We start from the raw sequence: 6,222 nt of genomic DNA, 5'->3' as shown, positions 1-6,222 counted from the left end.
ACGCCTGAAGAAAATGCTCAGTAATTTCTTTGTCGACACGTGAATTCTAGGACCTTTCAGACAAATGAGCTGCCTTATAAGAATCCACTCCACTGTAGGGCCCGACACCATCACTGTCTTCAGAACAGGCTGAAAATGTGATAAAGCGCTGGGGAACGAAGGCTTTATCATGTCTCCAATCTTCCTTGACATTAAGCAAGAAAAAGAGAACTTGAATTTAAACTGTACTTCAAATTTGGAAGGCTGAGGACTCAGTCCTTTTTATTCAAATTTTCAATAGCATGCCCCTCCCTAGATAAAAAAAAAAAAAAGCCCAACCATTTATCATATTTTTGGAAACTGCTTGCTTTTAGGTCTTCTGTTCCTGAGATCCTGGTATTAGACAATACGTTGGAGAGAAGCAGATTTTGAATTTAGGTAAACCCAACCAAGTAGTCTAGATGAGCAACTGGGCAAGCCTTCATTCCACATAGATCTTCTTAAAAAAATTTAAATTTATTTATAAGAGAGAGAGAGAATGGAAATGAATGGGTACACCAGGGTCTCTTGTCGCTACACATGAACTCCAGACACATGCACTATGTTGTGCATCTGGCTTTACATGGGTCCTGGGGAATTGAACCCAGGCTGTCAGGCTTTGCAAGCATGTGCCTTTAACTGCTGAGCCATCTCCTCAGCCCAGTACCTGCTATTCCAACCTGTTGTGAGCCATCCAGGCAGGAGAGGAGGTATTCTTGAGAGATTTGTACACCTGTACACCTCCCTTGGGCTACCAGACTACTGAAACAAAATGGTCCCCAAAGATTTAAAATTTCCCCAGGAATCTCATGCTGGGGCCAGACAAGAAGCTTGTCTTGCAGGAAGAGATTTCACACATTCATAACAACTTGACATTAACACAGGAGCACTTATTCACTTTTGTTTCATCTTTTCCTTTACTTGTTTATGTATTTATTTTGAAGCAGGGTTTCATTCTGTAGCCTATAGTGTCTTGGGCTTATTCTGTTGCCCGGGCTGGCTTTGAACTCATGGTGATCTGCCTGCCTCAGCCTCTGGAGTACTAGGATTAAAGGTGTGAGCCACCACACTGGCCTTTTTTTTTTTTTTTTAACCCCCATAAAACTGTTAACTGGAGTCTTTCCTGTCTGGTTAAACTATAAATAAATCTAATTTCTTTTTATTTGTTTTGTTTTTTTCAGGTAGGGTCTCACTCTGGCCTAGGCTGACATGGAATTCACCATGTAGTCTCAGGGTGGCCTCGAACTCACAATAATCCTCCTACCTCTGCCTCCTGAGCGCTGGGATTAAAGGTGTGTGCCAACATGCCCAGCAAATCAAATTTCTTTTTACTATTTTCAATTTCTTAATCTTTTAAAATATAGGGACTATGCAACAGGTTTAAACCTAAGTGTCCCAAGAGTGATTTTTTTAAATTTAAATATTTTTATTTACTTATTTGCAAGCAGAGAGAGACAGAAAGAGACACAGAAAATGGGCATGCCAGGGCCTCCAGGCTCTGCAAGCAAACTCCAGACGTATGTATCACTTTGTGCATCTGGCTTTATGTGGGTACTGGAGAATGAAACTTGCATCATTAGGCTTTTTTGCAGGCAAGTGCCTTAACTGCTGAGCCATCTCTCCAGCCCCCAGTAGTGATTCTTAAATTTAAAAAAAAATCTTTCCACCAGAAAGATTCTAGGTAGAGGGTCCAATAAGTACATGACAGCTTCTGAGTGTCTGGGAAGATGTGTGGGTTGGAATACCTCCTCACACAACATAAATCTCTACCATGTTTAGGGTGAGACAAAAAGAGCAGCTGGAGACATTTTCTTTCTTTTTTAAATTTTTATTTATTTTAATTTATTTATTTGAGAGAGAGAATGAGGGAGAGGAAGAGAGAGAGAGAGAGGGAGGGAGAGAACGGGTGCACCAAGGCCTGCAGCCCCTGCAAACGAACTCCAGATGCATGTGCCACTTTGTGTATCTGGCTTACATGGGTTCTGGGGAGTCAAACCTGGGTTCTTTGGCTTTGCAGGCAAGCACCTTGACCTCTAAGCCATCTCTCCAGTCCTGGAGACATTTTCTGTAAAGTTTGTCTTTAGAGTGCCCAGCCTCCATCCCTGACATCCTTCCCATGCAAGTGCCTGTTCCTAGTACATCTGGCTTCCCACCCAGGCTCCTTAGCACAGCAGGAAAGGGTGTGGTATTACTCATTTCCACTCTAACACATTTCGTCTGGAATTCAAATCCTGGTTCCATTACTTACCACTGATGTCCCTGGCAAGTGACATGGTCTTCACATCTTAGTTCCCCTCTCTGTCAAAGAATAGCATTACAGCATCTCACAGGACTGTGGGAGGAGTAGATGAGCAAATCCGGGTAAATGACCCAGGACAGAGTCTGGTAAATGGAAAGCACAGAGTTAGTTGTTATGAAAGACTTTGTCTTGGCTTCTGGAATATTTGAGTGTTGAAAGATTTTAAGGTGTCAATAAACAGAAAGCAGTTTGAAACGAATTACCATTGCCCCTAGAATGGAGCCTGGGCCTGCATATTAACATCTTGGCTGTAATCTGAGTAGCATCTTTTTTTGTGTTGCTGCTTTTCCAGCTAAGAATCTAGTCTAGAAGCAGCCTGGAGGGGCCTTGCCAAGCATCCTTCTATTTCTGATCTCTGTTCATCTGGGTGGGACTTGGAATCCCTTTGCCTGCCCAGGCGGCAAGGCACACCTCTTCTCTCATTCAGCATGATTCTGGGCCACTGAAGTACATACAACCACCTACCCACTATGCCAGTGAATCCTCCTTAAAATCTCTATGAAATGGTCTGTACCAATAATACTAGGTGCTGATTTGACTAGAGGATGTTACAGAAGGCCAAGGGAGGTTCAGAAAAGCGAAACCAATGGTTCCCAAAAGCTGGTTTAAGAACTGATATCAGTGGTTATGGTATGTTCACTGGTCCTTGGCTACACTGGAAAATGAGAATAATGTAAAGAGTTTTTCATAGAGTTGAAATTATTCAATTTTCATTGTAAGACTATCTTGTATATTTGGGATGTCAAAATGTCCCTGCTTTTATAAAATTTTGAGTGAGATTTGAAGTTAGATTTTTGTTTTGTTTTGTTTGGTTTGGTTTTTCGAGGTAGGGTCTCACTAGCCCAGACTGACCTGGAATTCACTCTGTATTCTCAGGGTGGCCTTGAACTCACAGTGACCCTCCTACCTCTGCCTCCCGAGTGCTGGGATTAAAGGCGAGTGCCACCACGCCCGGCTGAAGTTAGATCTTTTGAATACTTTGCCTGCTTCCTAGTATACTAGTAAGTTTTCAATCGTTTTAAAAAAAAAAAGTGGTTTTTTTGAAGACTTTATTTATTATAGACAGACAGAAGGAGAGAGACAGAGAGTGAGAATGGGTACGCCAGGACCTCTAGCCACTGCAAACGAACTCCAGACACATGTGCCACCATATGCATCTGGCTTACGTGGGACCTGGAGAATCAAACTGAGGTCCTTAGGCTTCGCAGGTATGTGCCTTAACCACTAAGCCATATCTCCAGCCCAAAACTCTTTTCGTTATAGCTGGGCCTTGTGCATGCTAGAAAGCCATCCACCAAGTTCTGTCCCCATCACCCACCCCTTACATTTTTGAGACACTTCTCTCACAATGTTATCCTAGGCTCAAATCATCCTCCTGTCTCAATCAAATAGCTGGGATATAGGCATGGAACACCAAGTCTGCCCAAGTGATTATTATTTTTTTGTTTGTTTGATTGTTTTTTGGTTTTTCAAGGTAGGATTTCACTCTAGTCCAGGCTGACCTGGAATTCGCTATGTAGTCTCAGGGTGGCCTCGAACTCACAGTGATCCTCTTACTTCTGCCTCCCTAGTGCTGGGATTAAAGGCATGTACCACCACACCCAGCTTGCCCAAGTGATTTTTATAAATACTTTAAAGTATGCCAGGTGTTGGGAGCACACATCTGTAATTCTAGCAACAGGGAGGCAGAGGCAGGAGAATCACCGCAGATTCAAGGTTAGCTTGGTCTACATATCATATTGTAGGCCATCCAGAGCTACACAGCAAAGGTCCTCTTGCAAAACAAAACAAAGAAATTGGAAGTACATACATAGCATTCTTTGAAATAGCCTCATATAATAAAGTTAACTCTTCATGAAACCTTCTATGGCACTAAAAAATCCTCACACAGATAGGCAGTAACAACTTCATGAAGCAGGCTGGGTGGACCTGCTGTTTCTCATCTAACTCCTTTGACTGGGAAAGGAAAAGGAAACGTCTCTTTCCCTTCCCCTAAGTGTAGCATTTAAGGGAGCATGTCTCCCCCTGCTGGCCACATGAGTTGAATCACAAATCGTAATGGGAAGGCCTCAAATTGCTAAAACCTTACTGCCAAAAAAAGGTAATTCAAAGTCTACTCTCCTACACCCGGGCCTTAGCCTAGAGATGAATGAAAGAACAATGATCAAAGAACTAATGCCACTAGGAAATTATCACAAGACGCTGATTTATAACCCTATAAACCAACGAAGGGCAATTTTCATGTGTTACTTGGCTATATAAAAACATCCAATTTTTATTTACTTGAGAGTGACAAAGAGGCAGATAGAATCGAATGGGTGAGCCAGGGCCTCCAGCCACTGCAAATGAACTCCAGATGCATACAAACCCTTGTGCATCTGGTTTACGTGGGTCCTGGGGAATCAAGCCTCAAACCAAGGTCCCTAGGCTTCACAGGCAAGCACTCAACTGCTAAGCCATCTCTCCAGCCCACATACAGTTATGCAGAATCATATGCTAAAATAACCACGGTTATGTGTATCAAAGAGGGGGTGGAAAGATTTTAAGATGTAAGAACCTCGGGGTGGGTGGGAATAGCCTGAGGAACGGTGCCCCGCCCCCCGCGACTGACACAATGAACAACCCCACCAAGGAAGAACTGAAGAAGGGAGAGGGGATGAAAGAGTACGACCTTCTTATAAAAAATAAATATAAAATTCTGTGTATAAATGAATAGGCCTAATTTTATGTGGCTCCACTGCCAAACTTGTCTTTAAAATTCAAATTGTTAGCTGGGCATGGTGGAACATGCCTTTAAACCCAGTAGTTGGGAGGCAGAGGTAGAATAATTGCCATGAGTTCGAGACTACCCTGAGACTATATAGGGAATTACAGGTCAGCCTGGGCTTGAGTGAGATCCTACCTCAAAAATAAATAAATAAATAAAAATTAAAATTCTTAGGCTGGAGATTTGGCTTAGCTGTTAAGGCACTTGCCTGAGAAGCCAAAGGACACAGGTTTGTTCCCCCAGAACCCATGCGACAGATGCAAAAGGTGGTGCACGCGTCTGGAGTTTGCAGTGGCTGGAGGTCCTGGCGCGCCCATTCTGCCTCTTCTCTCTCTCATAAATAAAATAAAATGCATCACACTCTTATAATTATCACTATTACTGTAAATCCAACTATTTTTTCTGTTTTGTTTTTTCGAGGTCGAGTCTCACTCTAGCCCAGGCTGACCTGGAATTCACTACGTAGTCTCAGCGTGGCCTCGAACTCACGGCGATCCTCCTACCTCTGCCTCCCCGAGCGCTGACATTAAAGGTGTGCACCACCAGGCCCAGCTTGTAAATCCAACTTTTAGCGGTCCTTAAAGCTTTACCTAGTGGTCTCTTCCTCCAACAACTCTCAAGCTGAGTAGTTTTGTTTGTTTTCTCTCTAGACTTTGTTTTGCTCACTATCTTTTAGCACTTGAAGTGTCTCATGTTGCTTAAGCACATGTCTGATTTTGAAGTGTTTGAGCAAAGACGGTTTTAGTCCGCCTCGAAGAGACGCGACTTGACTCCAGGGTTAACAGCCCAGGCTGAGTAGCTGTGTCATCACGGGACACACTTCAGCTCCCTCATGTCTAAGGTGGGAACAGCAGCACCTATGCAATAAACTCTGTACAGGCATCTGAACACGCAGGTAAAGCCGCAGCCTCTTGATCATCTGCTAACGGTTAACTGTTGTTTCCACTACCTCCATCCCCGAAACGGCCCCCTTAGCATGCTGTAGTTGGAAGCGCTTATGCTCATGAACACATTCATAGTCCGGAAACACATCAGCACTATCTGGGTCTGGAGGACTGTAACTGGGACCTAGTAGCGCCTTAAGCAGTTTAGACTGTCAATACAGAACCATCAGCCATCAACCGGACTCTCGCGGTCC

This window comes from Jaculus jaculus, chromosome 7 (genome assembly GCF_020740685.1).
Source record: "Jaculus jaculus isolate mJacJac1 chromosome 7, mJacJac1.mat.Y.cur, whole genome shotgun sequence".
NCBI lineage: Eukaryota > Metazoa > Chordata > Mammalia > Rodentia > Dipodidae > Jaculus > Jaculus jaculus.
Note: the sequence above shows the minus strand (reverse complement) of the source record.